The 16,708-nt window shown below is 55.3% G+C and overlaps 1 long non-coding RNA gene across 3 annotated transcripts; it reads left to right on the forward strand.

The window, feature by feature from the left end:
- Positions 1-1,317: 1,317 nt before the first annotated feature.
- LOC147571765 (uncharacterized) lies at positions 1,318-16,708 on the forward strand. 3 transcript variants are annotated; one of them, XR_015246624.1, is made up of 5 exons: positions 1,318-2,124; positions 2,589-3,467; positions 11,592-11,723; positions 11,990-12,096; positions 12,407-13,565. It is a non-coding gene; the product is annotated as an uncharacterized LOC147571765 (long non-coding RNA). The 3 variants fall into 3 exon arrangements; XR_015246623.1 differs by lacking the exon at positions 12,407-13,565 and adding an exon at positions 13,942-16,708 and having other exon boundaries at positions 1,319-2,124; XR_015246625.1 differs by lacking the exon at positions 12,407-13,565 and adding an exon at positions 13,942-16,708 and having other exon boundaries at positions 1,330-2,124; positions 3,289-3,467.

The raw sequence follows: 16,708 nt of genomic DNA on the forward strand, positions 1-16,708 counted from the left end.
TTAATATAGTAACGGGGGTCAAGATCGAATGCCATCCGTGGACTGTCAGGTCCAATACAGACCTTGTGGGCGGCGTGTCTTTGCTCTTCTCTTGGCTGCGGGCCGACGTGAGGTTGCTGTTGCTGTGTTTTAGGTGTAGACTCAGCTGTACACACCATGGGCTCCGGGCATGACAGGTCATCGGACGTCAGGGCCACGTCAGCTGGCCCTCAGAGCCGACCTGTTGCTTGCCCTGGGGCCTTACATGATGCAGCCCAGCCTTGTGTGTTTTCTTACAGTTACAGATGAAGGCGGGGCCATGGGAGATGGTCACGATTCCAAGCTGTCCGGGTGAAAGATAAAGTTGCCCTCATGAGATAACAGAATAGTTTTGGGAAGAAAAGGTGGCCTTTGCTGGGCAGGTTGTGATTTTTGTTCACAAGCTGGCTTGGCTCTGGTAGTAGTTTAGTCTGATTGAGCCCCCCCCCCCCCCCCCGCAGTGTCGAGAATGGGACCGGGGCAGCGTGTGCGCACAGACACGCACAGGCGGCCTGGAGCAAGGGCTTTGGTGTCAGACTGGAGAAGGAGACGTAGGAGGTGATCTTATCGCTTCTCCGTGCAGTTTCAGTTTCTTCCCATCAAAGACATTGTTTCAACGTTGGCTTTGCGTTTCTCCCCCTGGGAGTCACGTTGAAAGATTTCTTTGATTAAAGGAAGGAGAGAATACTGAACAGATGAAGCTAGAAACTCAAAGAAGTAGAAAGAAAAGGAACCAAACCCCCCAAATCAGGGAAGATGGGGGGAACACCAGGTTTGAGTCTTTTATTTGCTGTTACTATTTCATTTTTAAAGGCACAGTCTTCAGTATGTTACATTTTTTTATTTGGGTAACCCCTGGGCCTTTCTTAGTTTGCATGTCATTTTGATCAATCTAAAACTAGGTACTTTGTGTTCGCTTAAAGTTCGTTTATTTCAAATTTCATAAGGTGCGCTGCTTTTCTGTGTTGTGGGTTGGGATTGGAATCAGTCCTAGGAGGGGTGGGTGTGGTTATTTGCCAGTGTGAACCCTTTTGGTGAGTTCTGAGGATCGGCAGCCGCGGGCTGGGGGTGTCAGGGCCACCTGGACCTGATCTCACGTCCCAGGCGCCATATTTGGTCTTCCCAGGGGCCACATTGGTGATGGTCCGCTTAGTGTTTTAACAGAAGTTCTAACTATTTATCATGATCCGGAAATGTTCCCAGTAAATGAATGTTATCTGTGGCTCGTGGCAGTGCTTGGAAAAAAGTACATTCTAGGGGCGCCTGGGTGGTCAGTCGGTTGAGCATCCGACTTCGGCTCAGGTCACGATCTCACGGTTTGTGAGTTTAAGCCCCTCATCGGGCTCTGTGCTGACAGCTCGGAGCCTGGAGCCTGCTTCGGATTCTGTGTCTCCCTCTCTCTGCCCCTCCCCCACTAGTGCTCTCCTTCTCTCTGTCTCTCTTTCACTCTCTGTCTCGCTCTCTCAAAAATAAACATTAAAAATAAACTTTTTTTTAAACTAAAAAAAAGAAACTACGTTCTCCATTTGGAAAGAAAATCCAGGCCAAGAAAATGGTATCATCAGGTAGGGTTTGTTCTCAGTCCCTTTCCTCTGTGGAGGGGGGCTATAGGGATTGTGAGGGGAATGAGGTGGGTGCAGTCAAAGGGGTCCTCAGTGTGGCCTTGGCAATGGAGTTGAGACCTGCACTCCCTGAGTTTGCTGAGGCCTTGCTGTGACTCAAGCAGAAGTCAGAATCCAGTGGGAGACAGAACAGTTGGTAACGGGCGCTGCTTGGGGACTGGGTGTCAGTGCCTTGCACATTCACGTGACAGCTGAGACAGAGGCCTGAGGTCCAGCCCTCTCTTGGCTGCCCTTGGCCCTTTGTAGGGTTTTTGTTTTAAATAAATGATGTTGTCACAGTTTAATTGTGAACTTGGCAACAATGTAGCCACATCTTTTTCAAGACTAAAACCAAAAATGGTTTAAAAGGCACTAGGTGTCCTTGTCGCTGGCTTTCCTTTACCTCTCCTATCTGTTTTCTCCCTCTTTCCTGTGTCGGATGATGGTGTAAATAGCTCCCTTTGTCCAGTGGAACAAAGAAAAAAACCTGATGGAAAAGACTGAGGTAGGTTTTGCTTTTGAAAAGCGTGGTGCTGTAATGAATACAGGGCTCCGTGACGGGATTTGTGTATCGCTTCATGGGGAAGGGAGTGATGTTTTATATTTTTTATTTATTTTTTTCACGTTATTTTTGAGAGAGAGAGAGAGAGAGGGAGAGAGAGAGAGAGACAGGCATGAGTGGGGGAGGGGCAGAGAGAGGGAGACACAGAATCCGAAGCAGGCTCCAGGCTCTGAGCTGTCAGCACAGAACCCGACACGGGGCTCGAACCCACGAACCATGAGATCATGACCTGAGCTGAAGTCTGACACTTAACTGACTGAGCCCTTCAGGCACCCCTGGAATGAAGTTTTAGAATCAGGTAGTTTGACTTGTGTTGTTCTAAATACATTTCCATTTTTTAAAAATCATTTTTATGATTTTTATGATTTTAAAATCATTTTAAATGATTTTAAATGTTTATTTTTTAGACAGAAGGAGACAGTGCGAGTGGGGGAGGGGCAGAGAGAGAGGGAGACACAGAGTCCGAAACAGGCTCCAGGCTCCGAGCTGTCAGCACAGAGCGGGGCTTGAACCCACGAACCGCGAGATCGTGACCTGAGCCGAAGTCGGACGCTTAGTCGACTGAGCCATCCGGGCGCCCCAATGCATTTCCGTTTTTGAATGCAGCGCCAGGCCTTGGAGTTCAGGAGCCGTTTAACGTGATGTTCTCCCTGAGCAGTGTCAAGTTGCATCTCCTAGGTTTCTGTAATCTGTCCTGGGGAGGAGACGGGCCGTTCCCTTCACGGTCTGCCATTTGCTGCTTCAACTGTGTCCACGCCGTGAGCGGCCTGGCCACCTCTCAGAGGACATGCGGGTGTGGTGGCCCTCACGGCCAGGCTGCTGATTTGTCCAGGTTGCAGGAACTGGGATTGTTACGCTGAAATGATCCGAATGCTAAACGTTGCTGAAATTGCACAAAGGTGCCTGGCTGGCCAAACAGAAATGCGTGTGGCCCACATGTAGCTCACGGGCCACGGTGTTCGGCCACTTGCTGCGCGTGGATGTGGGATTTCTCTCTGTGCCTCATGTTCTGTCCCGACTCTTCTTGTTCTCTCATGGAAAATGGCAGAAAGTTCTGGAAACTTTCATTTTGTGCTGCTTTTAATTGTGATAAAATTTACATAACAGAAAATTCATCATTTGAACCATCTGAAAGTCTCCAGTTCCGCGGCAGGAAGCACATCTGCAGTCTGGTGTCACGACCGCCTCCGCCTGGTTCCGGAACCCCGTGTTACCCGGAACAGAAACCCCACACTCCTCTCTCCCGCCACCAGCTCCTGACAACCACTTACCAGCTTTCTGTTTCTGTGAGTTTGCCTGTTCTGGATATTTTACAGAGTGGATCGTACGATACTTGTCCTTCCGTGTCCACGTTCTTTCGCTTGCCGTGTGTTCGCGATTCACCCACGGTGCGGCGTAGATCGGTACTCCGTTCCTTTTCGTGGCTGAGAATATACCACTTTTCACGTTCCCGTTCATGTGTTGAGGAGCGTCTGGATTGTTCGTCCTCTGGGCTCTTGTGGACGTTACTGCCGTGAACATTCACGTACAGGTGTTTATTTGGACACCACGAGGTGGAGTTGTGGGTCTCGTGGTGATTCTGCATTTGCCTCACGGAGGAGCTGCCCGGCTGTTTCCTAAAGTGGTTCCACCAGTTTTCATTCCTACCAGCGGTGTGCAAGGAACTGTTTTCTCTACACCCTTGACAGCACTTGTCACTTTCTGTCTTTTTCGTTCCCGCCATCCCACTGGATGCGTAGTTTGGGGAGCGGAGGAGTGGCTGCGTATGCGTGGCTCGTGTTTGGCGGGTGACCTGGTGCCGGGTCTCCCCCGACGCGGCCCCACTGGCGCGCGTGTTTGGGTGGCAGTGAGGTGATGCCCCGTCACCTGCGCAGGCCATTGCACCTGGTCCTCTCTCTGTCTGGTCTGGGGTCTGTTTCTGTATATATTTTCTCACTCTGATTATTTCTTTAAAAGTTACTTTTGAAGGAACGTTTTCTAAACCGATGCTTTCCTGGCAGGCATAGTGTTGATGGATCACTTTGCTGTCACTCCTCCTGAAGCCCCAGGAGGTCGGGACAGAGCCGCTTTTGTGGCTTCCCTCTCTGTGCTTCGACTGGGGCTGTGCTCATAGATTTGCTCTTTACCAAACATTAGTAAAAAGAGAACAAAGTCCATTGGAAAGATTGGAGACTTCTACAAGATTTTGAATCTTTCCCTCTGGTTTTGAAACGGCAGCTTGCTGAGTGAGCAGCAGATCCATATATTTATGTATCAGTTTGTGTTTTGTTTTTACTTTTTATTTTTGAGAGAGAGAGAGCACGAGTGGAGGAGAGGGGCAGAGGGAGAAAAACAGAATCCCAAACAGGCGTGATGGGAGGCTTGATCCCATGACCCTGGTGCATCATGACCTGAGCCAAGATCAAGAGTCAGACGCTCAACTGAGCCACCCAGGCACCCTCGATTTGTGTTTTCGGTCGGCACAGACCACCAAGCCAGTGAAGATGAAAAGCCATCCGGGAAAAAAAGCCACGTGAGCATCCTGAAGCGTGATTCTCGCGGCCAACTTTATAAGCGTCACACGGGGCGTGATGGTGATTCTTGCGAGTACGAGAAGGCAGGGGATGAACCTAGTAGAGACTTCTTCGTGAAGTAAATGGGTGGAGCCCGGTTGGGGGTAAGGAACGGTGTTGGTGCCGGGGTGGCGGAGCCTGGGGGTGCCGTGCGGATGAAGCCGGAGGTTGGTCGGGCCACTCCTAGCAACGGCCACGGGGGCTCAGACACACGCCATTTTCCGAGGCCGCAGCAACACACAGCCTCGGCTCGTGTGGCGCGCTGACGGGCGCTGTGTCCCGTCGGGTGCGGTGGGCACTGCGGGGGTGGCGTGTGCTCTCTGGACCCCTGTCCCTCCCTGTGAGCTCCAGCAGGTGGCCCGCCGGTGTGTTCCCTGTGTTCTGGGGCCGGGGTGCAGGAGGCCCTCAGTGGACATGAGGTGGTCCCCGAGGACGGAGCCCTGCAGGCGGTGCCGCACAGCACCCACGGAGAGAGCACCACGGCAGGTAGACGCAAGGCAGGGATGGGGTGAAAATGAAAAGCAAACGAGAAATCATAGGCCAAGCATCGGGAAGGAAAGGGCCGCAAGGGCTTGAGGAGGAGCCCTGGAGCAGGGCCTCGACCTGACGGGGCGGAGGGCAGCGCGGAGGAGGCGCGGTGCGGGGGGGCCTTCTCTGGGAGTGAGGAGCTGACCGCTGCCTGCCGGAAGAGCGGTAGAGATCGCGGGGAGGAGTGAGACAGGTGGGAGGAGGGCGGAGGAGGGGTACAGGAGGGGTGGTGGGGGGAGGCGGGGCGGGGGCGAGGGAGGAGCGCTGGGGTGGGGGCGGGGTGGGGCAGGGTGGCGGGGGGGAGGGGGCCGGATGGGGCGGGGCCGAGGGGAGGTGGGGGCGGGGCGAGGGAGGAGCGCTGGGAGGGGGGTGGGGCGGGGCGAGGGAGGGGAGGTGGGGGCGTGGCGAGGGAGGAGCGCTGGGAGGGGGGTGGGGCGGGGCGAGGGAGGAGCGCTGGGAGGGGTGGAGGGGAGGTGGGGGCGTGGCGAGGGAGGAGCGCTGGGAGGGGTGGGGCGAGGGAGGAGCGCTGGGAGGGGCGGGGCGTAGGGGAGGTGGGGGCGAGGGAGGAGCGCTGGGAGGCGCCGAGGGGAGGTGGGGGCGCGGCGAGGGAGGGGCGGAGGGGAGGTGGGGGCGTGGCGAGGGAGGAGCGCTGGGAGGGGCGGAGGGGAGGTGGGGGCGTGGCGAGGGAGGAGCGCTGGGAGGGGCGGATGGGAGGTGGGGGCGTGGCGAGGGAGGGGCGCTGGGAGGGGAGGTGGGGGCGTGGCGGGGGAGGCGCGCTGGGAGGGGGCGGGGTGAGGGAGGAGCGCTGGGAGGGGCGGAGGGGAGGTGGAGGCGCGGCGAGGGAGGAGCGCTGGGAGGGGCGGAGGGGAGGTGGGGGCGCGGCGAGGGAGGAGCGCTGGGAGGGGAGGTGGGGGCGTGGCAAGGGAGGAGCACTGGGAGGGGGCGGGGCGGGTGAGTGAGGAGCACTGGGAGGGGGTGGGGCGGGGCGAGGGAGGAGCGCTGGGAGGGGCGGAGGGGAGTTGGGGGCGTGGCGGGGGAGGAGCACTAGGAGGGGAGGTGGGGGCGCGGCGAGGGCGGAGCGCTGGGAGGGGGCGGGGTGGGGCGGTGCGGAGGAGAGGCAGAGCCCACGCCCACCTCAGGCCGTTGAGTGGGTGCGGAGCACTGTCAACGTCCAGTGGAGGGAACCCTACCTGCCGGCGGTAGGGCTGTGGGGAGGCGTGAGGGATAACTACAGAATGTTCTAGTGGAGGCGCCGCTCTTGAAATGAAGGTTTTGTGGCTCTGCTGGGTTGGGTCGGCCTGGTGGCGTGCACCGCCATCCCGCCGTGGCACGTGAGCTCGCAGGAGGGCGACAACAGCATCACCGGCCAGGCGAGGTACAAGGGGCTGTGGATGGACTGCGTCACGCAGGGCACCGGCGTGTTGAGCTGCAAGATCGGCCACACAGGCCACCTGATGGTGGCGTCCCGGGGGCTGGGCTTCCTGGCCACGCTCGGACACGATGGGCACGAGGTGTGCAAGCTGCAGGGGAGAGGACCAAGTGAAGAAGGCCCGGGTAGCCATGACGGAGGCATTATTTTCATCGTGAAAGGCCCTGCTGCCTCCAACAGGACAACTTGTTCTGGCGTGGCCACCAGATTGTCACAGACTTTTTTTTTTTTTTGAGAGAGAGAGAGGGCAGGGGAGGGGCAGAGGGAGAGGAAGAGAGAGAAGCTTAAGCAGGCCCCAAGGCTAACACAGGCTCGATCTCAGGACCATGAGATCATGACCTGAGCTGAAATCAAGAGGCAGGTGCTTAGGGGCACCTGGGTGGCTCAGTCGACTAAGCGTCTGACTTTGGCTCAGGTCATGATCTCGCATTCGAGTCCTGCGTCAGGCCCTGTGCTGACAGCTCAGAGCCTGGAGCCTGCTTCGGATTCTGTGTCTCCCTCTCTCTCTGCCCCTCCCCCCACCCACACTCTGTCTCTCTCTCTCTCAAAAATAAGTAAACACCAAGAAAACCCTTATTTAAAAAAGAGATGATTAAGTGAGTCACCCCAGCACCCCTGTCACAGACTTTTATAAACCGGTACCCCCCATGAATGTTAGGTACAAGCTTCGTCCCGCTGTCTTCATTGGCTGGGTGGGGTCTGCCCTGGTCATTCTGGGAGGTGCGCTGCTCACTTGCTCCTGTTCCGGGAGTGACAGCAAAGATGGGAACCGGGTACCCCGCTCCTACCCTAAACGCAACTCTGCCACGCGGTATGTGTGAGCTGGGACCCCTGGCCCGGCCTGGCAGCCTATGGTGTGCCCAGCGGGTACCTGAAATGACCTGGGGCAGAGCTCAGCCCGTGGGCAGGGTGCGGAGCAGAAGCCTCGTCACCCCTGCCCTGCACACCACGTATAGTGCCCCGGGGGGGGTTGGGTGAGGGAGACACAAAGAGGAGAGGCTGTGCTTTTTATACAGGAATAAAAAGGTATGTTTTGGGGGGAAAATGGAGTGTAGGCACCGGCGAACCACCACTGATGCACCTGTTCCGTGGCTGCATTGCTTCTGGCCAGTCCTTGATGAGCTCCGTCCTGTTACGATCTTTCAGTGAGGAAAGCACGGTACACACGATAACACAGGACACAATTCACAATACAAGAAGAAGGGACTTGCTGAAGGTCGCATGGCCACTAAGCAGAGGATCAGACGGCGGCTGCCAGCAGCCACGTGTGGCTTTGAACCCGAGATGTGGCCGGTCCCCATGGAGCTGCGTTGTGGGCGTAAAATGCATGCTGACTTCGAAGACTCACTAGGATACAAAGTATGAACTAATGCATCAGTTTTTTATGTTGATAACACATTGAGATGACACTGTTTTGGGTATATTGTTTAAAGTTAAGCATGTTTTAAAAGTCCCATTCACATTCTTTTGGCTTCTAGACCATTTAGGATCCACATATGGCTGTCACGTTTGTGCTGGGCGCACCGACTCACACCCCATGAAGGTGGGCGGGGGGCCCTAGTGCAGCCGTGGCCTTCGGGGTCCCAGCAGTCTCCGTGTCTCTTCGTATGGGCTCTCGCCTTCAGCAGCTGTTTGGGGGGCATGACGTAAATATCCTGAGCCTTGTTTCTTTCATCTGCGGAGGAGGGTCAAGCGTGAGGGTGCATGTAAAGGGCTGTGGGGGGTGAAGGGTGTCTTTCGGTGTGCGATCGATTGCCTTTCCCTGACGGCTGAAGACGTTGATCTTTTCATGAGCTTGTTGGCCATTTGTACATCTTCTTTGGAGAAATGTCTGTTCAGATTCTTTGCCCATTTTTCATCGGCTTATTTGTCATTGTGGAGACGTAATAGTTACATGTTTTGGACGCTAGACTCTTGCCAGATAAGGGATTTGCAAACAAAAGCTCTGTGAGTTCATTCCTGGACTCAGTTTTACTCCGTTGATCTGTGTGTGTGTGTGTCCTGATGCCAGCACCACGCTGCCTCAACTACCGAAGCCTTGTAGTGTGTTGCGAGGTCAGAATGTGTGGGTCCTCCGACTTTTTTTCTCTCAAGATTAGTTTGGCTCTTCTGGGCATCTTGTATCTGGGTTGTCAGTTTCTTCAACGATTTGGGGATTTGGGTGAGGACTGGGTCACATCTGCAGATTGCTTTGGGGAGTGCCGCCCTCTTAGCACAATGAAGTCCTTCCACCCCACGAACGTGGGATGAGTTTCCATTTGTTTAGACCTGCTTTGGTTTCTTTCGCCAGTGTTCTGTAGCTCTCAGTGTGTAAGTCTTTTGCTTCCTTGGTTAAATTCATTCCATTCATAGATATTTTCTTGTTTGGTGATATTGGAAGTTGAGCTGGTTCCTAATTTTCTAGTTGGGTTGTTTGTTATAGGCGTAAACAGACAAAACCGACTTTCTTGTGTTGACCTTGTACCCTGAAACTCGGTTGAATTCACTTACTAGCTCTAATAATGTTCTGGTAGATGTTTTTGGGTTTTCCATCATGCCACCTGCAGAGAGAGTTTACTTCTTCCTTTCCAACTTGGATACCTTTTATATCATTTTCTTGCCTATGTGCTCTTTGGTGAGTGTGATTGTTTTTTTATCACGAGTGTGTGGGATTTTGGCAGGTGCCTTTTCTGCATCTGTTTAGAGATCTTACGGCTTTTGTCCTGCCACACTGTCATTCGTAGTCTGAACTTGAAAGCACAGTGACCTCAGCATTCTGATGATGGAATGGTGGGCCTTTGCTAGAACTGACTTCCGGGTTTTAGAAGGACGGCAGGGGAGAATGTGTGCCAACCTTAAATACGCCTGGCACACGGTGGGCTTGCGTGTCCGGCCAGTGGCTGCATGGCTCCTTCTGAATGGTGACCGCCACCAGGGCCTGCCTAGGTGCTGAGAGGCAGCTGCACAGCCGTGTGCCACAGCTTCCAGCCGATAGGTGTCAGTGGGGACGGCAGAGCTGGAGGTTGCTGAGGGTGTGCAGGTGGCCTCGCGTCCACGGTGAGACCGGGCGTGCCGTGCGCTCTTGGCATGGACACCCGCACGTGTGCTCTCACTGAGGTCAGCTGCCCGGGAGGCTACCGCGTTTTATGGGAAAGCATTGGACCGTGAATGTACAACCAAAGAAGTTTCCCAGAATAACTTCTTCAGCACCTGGCCGAAGGAGGTGGTGCAGGTGGCCGTGGCAGCCGTCCTGGACCCACCACACCAGGGCTGGGTGCCATCGGCTGCTGCCTCTCGCAGCCTCTTGACCTCTGAGGCCACCCAGTTTTCTCAGGAAGGCCTAGTGCTCTTTCGACATCCCCCTGCCTGGCCACTGTTTTTCAGGGCCGCTGGAGAGGCAGTCAGAGGGCGTGGGGCCACCTTGCTTCAGGTGCACCTGTGAGGGTGGCCATGGCTGCCACAGAGCGGGGGATCGCAGGAGCCCAGGAGGGGCACTTTCTGGCCCCCGGAAAACGGGAAGCTTTGGTGGGAAGCTCTTTGAAGACAAGGTGCTACGTTAGGGTTTTATTTCTTTTCTCATTAAAAAATATTGAGTTATGCGTGGGTCAGCACTAACCTGGGCATCCAGCTGAATCACATTTTTCCATACGTGCTCGCCCATGGGACTCCCCCAGAGAAAGAACATTCCGGGCCTGTTCCCAGGCTTCCTTCGGCAGGACACCTGTGTGGCTCTGTCCCTGGATTGCTGACCACTGCATGGTGGTGTCCTCCACTGCATGAACACACGTGACTCCGTTTCCCTGTTGGCATTCAGACCACCAGCCTGAACAAGCACCTCAGGACACGGTGGACAGACAGCCTGACCGCCAAAGAGCTCCGTATCCGCAAGGCCAGCGTCTCTCTGCAGGAGCAGCTGTGGGCGCTGAGCAGAGGGGAGCACGTCCCCACCCGTCAAAGGAGAAGGTGTCCTGGCTGTGCGCTGGTGCACGGCTGCTTGGTCCGGGGGAGGCTGCTGCACGGCCAGCGTCCAGGGAAGGAGTGGAGCCTGTCTGGCCTGAGGGGACCGTCCACGATCGAGCCGAGTAGGAAGGGTCGGGATGTGCCTGTCTCAGCTGAGTGGCCAGCGGGACCCCAGGCCTGGTCGCCATGCCTCCCTTGCGGGGCCTGCTGCTCCCGGGCGCCTCTGCTCAGCACCCCCTCCCTCATCGTGTCAGTCTTGCAGCCGCACAACCTCGCCTCTCAGCACCGTTGTTTCTGAAGCGCTGCCACCCCCTCTGCGCGTCCTTCCCGAGCGCCAGCCGTAATCCAAAGAAGACGGGGCGGCGGGAAGTCCGGGAACGCGTTGGAGAGAACGCAGAGTGCTGGCCTGATGGGTGTGAGGCGGTGTCTCACTGTGGGTTTGATTCGCACCTCCCTGGTGGTTAATGATGCTGGGCATCTTTTCTGTGCCTATTGGCCATTTGTCGGTCTTTTTGGAGAAATGTCTCTTCAGATTCTTTGTGCATTTTTTAAGTTTATTTTTTGAGAGAGAGCAGGAGCAGGAGAGGGGCAGAGAGAGAGGGGGACAGAGTTTCTGAAACAGGCTCCAGGCTCCACACTGACAACAGAGAGCCCGACACGGGGCTTGAACCCATGAACCGCGAGATCATGACCTGAGCCGAAGTCAGACGCTTAACCGACTGAGCCCCCCGGGTGCCCCATTTTTGTGCACTTTTCAGCTGGGATGTCATTTCACTGTTGATCTGTAAGGGCTCATTCTTCATTCTGGGTACAAGTCTCTTATCAAACATATGATTTGAAAATACTTTCTCCCATTCTGTGGGTTGCCTTTTCACTTCCTTGATAGTATCCTTTGGAAGCACAAATTTTTAAAATTTTGATGAGGCCAATTAATCTTTTTTTGTTGTTGCTTATTCTTTTAGGTGTGGTGCTTAATAGCTTTGCCTAACCCAGGGCCGTGAAGATATATCCCCAGTTTCTTACAAGTTTTAAGTTGCAATGCTTACGTGGAGGTTATTGATACATTTCGAGTTAACTTCTGTATGTGGTGTGAGGTAAGGCTCCAGCTCTGTTCTTTTGCACGTGCACGTGCAGCTGTCTCAACCCCGTCTGCTGGAAACACTCTCCTCTCTCCACTGAGGGTCGTGGCCCCTGCTGAGGGCCAGGTGGCTCCACGTAGGTGTTTGGGTCACTTCCGGACCCTAGTCCTGTGCATGTTTATCCGTGTGTGTGTCCTCATGCCAGTGCCACAATGTCTTGATTCTTGTAAGTTTTGAAGTCAGTAAGTGTGAGTTCTCCAACTTTGCTTTTCTCTTTAAAGGTTCTTTTGGCTCTTCAGGGTCGCTGAAGTGTCACCTGAACTTGAGGGTTCAGCCAGCTGGGATTCTGATAGGGATTGCCTTGAATCTGATCGATTCGGGAAGTATCGTAAGTATTTTCATTTTTGCTGCTGTTGTAAATGGAATTGTTTTCTTGATTTCATTTTTTGGGATGTTTGTTGCCAGCTCTGTTGGGGTCCCCAAGACCACCCTAGTTCAGTGACTCACTAGGAGGCCTCCCGGGACCTGGTGCCACTAAGATGGGTTGCGGCGAAAGGAAAAAGGCACGGAGCTTGGAGAGACCAGCTGTGAGCTTCCGGGGCCCTGGGTTCGCAGGCCGGCCCAGATAACTCAGGTGTAGCTGTTTGGTTTCCGAGATGGTCACGGCCCCCACCCCACGTTCGCTTTCATTGTTACAGATTTGGAGCTCGTGTTCAGTCATCATGACTTGGCATTTCCTCAGTCACCCTTGTTTCTCCCCCAGACCCTTTCGTCTGGGTTTTGTGCACGGGGGACAAAAGCATGTCCACAGAAAAACGTTTCCAGGGCTTGGGCAGGACAGAGTGCTCAATTTCCACAGAAGTTCTAAACGTGCGTGGGTCTCTTCTTCTGCTGACCCAGGGAGCAGCCGCATCTGACAGTCCCCCGCCCGACTGCGTGTGTGCAGCAGCAGGGGCAGCTGAGATGGAGGCCAGCGCTCCCTCCCCCTCTGCACAGTGCACTTACCTGCAAAGTCCAAGGTCGAAAGGTGAGACGTGTGGAGGCCGTGCCCACCTGCTCTGGCAGATGTGCAAGACTCTGGTGGGGATGCACTCAGGCTGTGTCCGGAGCACACAGCCTGTCACACTTGATCTCTGTTGGCCCCTCCAGAACACAGGCCTTCTCCTGTGGGCTTGTCCAGCCGCAGCCCTGACGTTTGTGCAGTTTAGCACCCCACGCGCCGGTGGCCTGAATCTGCATCGTCCCCGGGTCTGAGGCCCGCCTGGGGCCTTCTGTCAGCCCTGTTCTGCTGAGGCTGAAACTCCCACAGCCACTAGTGTCTGGTCTCTGCTTGGGGGCCAATCCGGACAAGACCTTTGAATAAGGATCCCAAGTGGACGGGTAGCTTGCCTTCCGCGGCCGCACAGCAGAGACCCTGTGAGTCCAAGCGCAAGGCTTTCCCTGGCCCTCATTAGCGTCTGTCCGGAGGTCAGAGCCCGCCTGCTCACAGAGACACGCCTCAGGCCAGAGAGTCACCGCCAAGGGCTCATCAGCCGCCCCACCAGCTTGTCAGACTCAAGTGTGTCTCCGTTTGCAGGGAGCACCTGTGTCCCCAGAGGCTCCAATAGGGGAAATGATGGCAAAAAGCCATCATTTAGGGACACTCGAGTTTCCAGTACTCAGCTTAAATTCTGACCCTCCCACTGGCTGCACGACACAAGGCTGTGGGGTTCCACTAATGTTTCTTCTTGGCACTTTTTCTTAGTGGGACGATCCGTTTAGCATTTATGAAGTTACCAGCATTTAACGTTTTGTATCAATATTTTACTACACAGGTGGATGCAGTAGCCACAAAATAAAGTCATTACAAAAATTCCATTTTTTTTCTTTTTTTTTAATGTTTGTTTATTTTTGAGGGAGAGAGGGAGAGAGCGTGAGCAGGGGAGGGGCAGAGAGAGAGGGAGACACAGAATCCGAAGCAGGCTCCGGGCTCTGAGCCGTCAGCCCAGAGCCCGACGCGGGGCTCGAACTCGGGAATGGCACGATCATGACGTGAGCCGAAGCCGGCATTTAACTGAATGAGCCACCCAGATGCCCCCAAATTCCATTTTTTTCTTACTGAAAATTTCCTCACACCCCTAACAGTTACGGTCTTTCCAGGGCTAACCTTACAGCTTCTGGGAAGATCCCAGCTGAAATAGGAGGTGGGGGGGGTGGGTACGCAGCAGCAGTCTTATCTAAAACTTTGTTCCAGGCCAGGGACCTGATCTAACATTCCTTCTCCCACTCGGAGAGAAGGGCAGTGCACACTTTGAACATTTTCGGCCCATCCGAGCCCCACTCTTGGGAATTCGGGACGCTTCCTCCCACCCACCTGGAGAAGAGGAGCCCAAGCATCACCTGCGTGGCGCTGTCCCCCTCCCGGTAGCCAGGGGACCCAAGCCCGCTCTCCTGGGACTGGATCTGTCATTTCCGGGTCCCACAGGTAACTTGTACCGTCACTACAGACAGCAGCTCAGCCGGTGTTTCACGCCACGGACGATTTCACGGCCACCCGGGCACCAGAGGTATGTCACGCCTCACCCCTTCATCCTTCCTTTGCAAAATAAGGCTCTCCACACGAGTCGGTGAGTCTGAGCGCTAGGGAATCCCGCTTTTGCAGCCACCCTGTCAAGGGTCCCCAGGAGCACTTCTCACTGTGGTGATTCTGTAGGAGCCCAGGACTCGGCACAGAGTCACAGCCGTGACTTCATGCAGCGAAACGATACAAAGCAAGCTCAGCAACGGGAAGAGATGTGCCAGCTCGCGGAGTCGCACAGGACGTGATCTGCAACGACACGCATGGGACACCGTCCACCAGGACGCTTGCTAGACGCTCGGCCCCCAGAGCGTTCACAGGGCGGGGCACATAGGCGCCCTCCGCCTGGCACGCACCAAACTTCCGGACGCCCGGAAGGAAAGCGGGTGTTCGGCGTAAAGTGCGCGCGTGTGGACGCTCCGGGCCCGGGGAGCCCTCTTACCAGCCAGGGCGGGGGGGGGGGGGGGGGTGCAGCCCTGGGGGCACGGCCTCTCCAGGGCGGTCGGGCCAGCCGTGCTGCCCCCCTGCCCGCCTCACGGGTCCGGCGGCTGGCAGCGCTGCTTCTCTCCCTTGTTAGCGCCAGTGCTGTTCTGGCGGGTTCCTCGGGACTTAGAAGCACGTCACCTGCAAACGGTTACTTCTTCCTTTCCAGTCTGGTGCCTTTATTCCTTTCTCTCGTCTGAGCGCTCTGGCTGGGCCTCCTGCTCGGTGTCCACCCAGGCGGCCGAGTCCCGTTCCGGAGGCCGGTGCCAGCGCCGGCTCTCTCAGGTGACGTTTACCGAGTGGAGGACGTCCCTTTCTGTTCCTAGTTTGCCCAGATTTAGGATTTCGTGGAAGGGGGCTGGATTTTGGCAGATGTTTTTTGTGCATCGCCTGAGGTGCCGCGTATTTCTCTTTCCCGTTGGTAGGGTGCGTTCCGTTCACTGCCTGTCAGGGGCTAAGCCATTCTCGCGTCCTTGGGATGAGTCCTATTTGGTCGTGGTGTAGTCTTTCTTATATAGTGTTGGATTTGGTTTACTAGTGTTGTGTGGAGAATTTTTGCTTCTTATTTACAGCGGATACTGGCCCATGGTTTTCTTGTGATGTCTTTGGTTTTAGTATCAGGGTAATGCTGGTCTCTGAGTTGGGAAGTGTTCTCTCCTTTTCTGTTTCGTGAAAATTTGTGAAGCATTAGTGTTCATTCTTAAAAAATTTTTTTAAATGTTTATTTTTGAGAGAGAGAGAGAGAGAGAGAGAGAGAGAGAGCATGCACACAAGTAGGAGAGGGGCAGAGAGAGGGGAAGACACAGAATAGGAAGCAGGCTCCAGGCTCTGAGCTGTCAGCACAGAGCCCGATGTGGGCTTGAACCCACGAACCGCGAGATCATGACCTGAGTCGAAGTTGGATGCCTACCCGACTGAGCCCCCAGGGGTCCTGGTGTTGCTTCTTCTTTAACGTGTTTTGTAGAATTCGCCAGTGAAGTCATCTGGGCCTGGGCTTTTCTTCGTGGGAAGTTTTTAAATGGCCGATTCATTCTCCTTACTTGTGATAGGCCTTTTGGATTTTCCATTTGTTCCTGCATCAGTTTTGGTGGTTCGCATCTGTTCAGCTAGTCCCTCTCTCCTGGACCATCTAACTTGTCGGCATACTTGCTCCTGGTTTGCCCTTCTCACCCTTCCTGTTTCTGTACCGAAGTGTTCCCTTTATTCTCCGTTGCCATGGCTGTGGTTCTAGAAGCTTTCTCACTGTGACGAGTGTCCTCACAGGCAGAGGGGAGTTTCTCCTAGTGGGATGTGTGTAAGGGATGCCAAGTGATTAGACCACAGGACATTCATCCGAATAAGGCTGCATGCGCTCCTGACCTCCGGATCCCCAGAGGCAGCTGCTGGAGGCTTCTGGTCTGCCCCCTCCTCCCTCTGTTCTCCCCCCAATGCCTTCTGTCCTCCCTCTGCCCTCGGGCACCTTGGCATTTTCACCTGTGCTGTCCTGGCAGTCGTCCCAGAGCAGCCCCTGGACACGGAGCCCACACTCCTCGACTGCCTGGGGACAGATGCCCACTTTCCAAGCCGCTCTGCCGCAGTGTCTCTTCACACCGCTCCGGCAGCACGTCCACTCGTACCCACGTCCAGGCGCACTTGAATGTGAGTTCCTGGAAGGAGGACTGGGGTTGAAGCCCGTGTGCACCGCTGTCGTCTGCCCTGTGCCATCCCAGGGCCGCGTGCACCCAGCATCTCTCAAGGAGTGTGAGCAGGGTAAGGGGGCCTTAGTTGCCACACGTTTGATTTTCTTATAAAAGGTGGAACAGGGTGGGGGGTGCCTGGGCGGCTCAGTCGGTTGAGCTCAGGTCACGATTTCGGGGTTCATGTGTTCATGCCCACATCGGGCTGGCCGCTGTCAGTGCAGAGCCTGCTTCAGAGTCTCTGTCTCTGTCTCTCTGCACCTCCCCCGCTCAGACTCTCTCTC

The sequence above is a fragment of the Puma concolor genome, chromosome F2 (assembly GCF_028749965.1).
Source record: "Puma concolor isolate L17-30 chromosome F2, mPumCon1.1.hap2, whole genome shotgun sequence".
In the NCBI taxonomy this organism is placed as follows: Eukaryota; Metazoa; Chordata; class Mammalia; order Carnivora; family Felidae; genus Puma; species Puma concolor.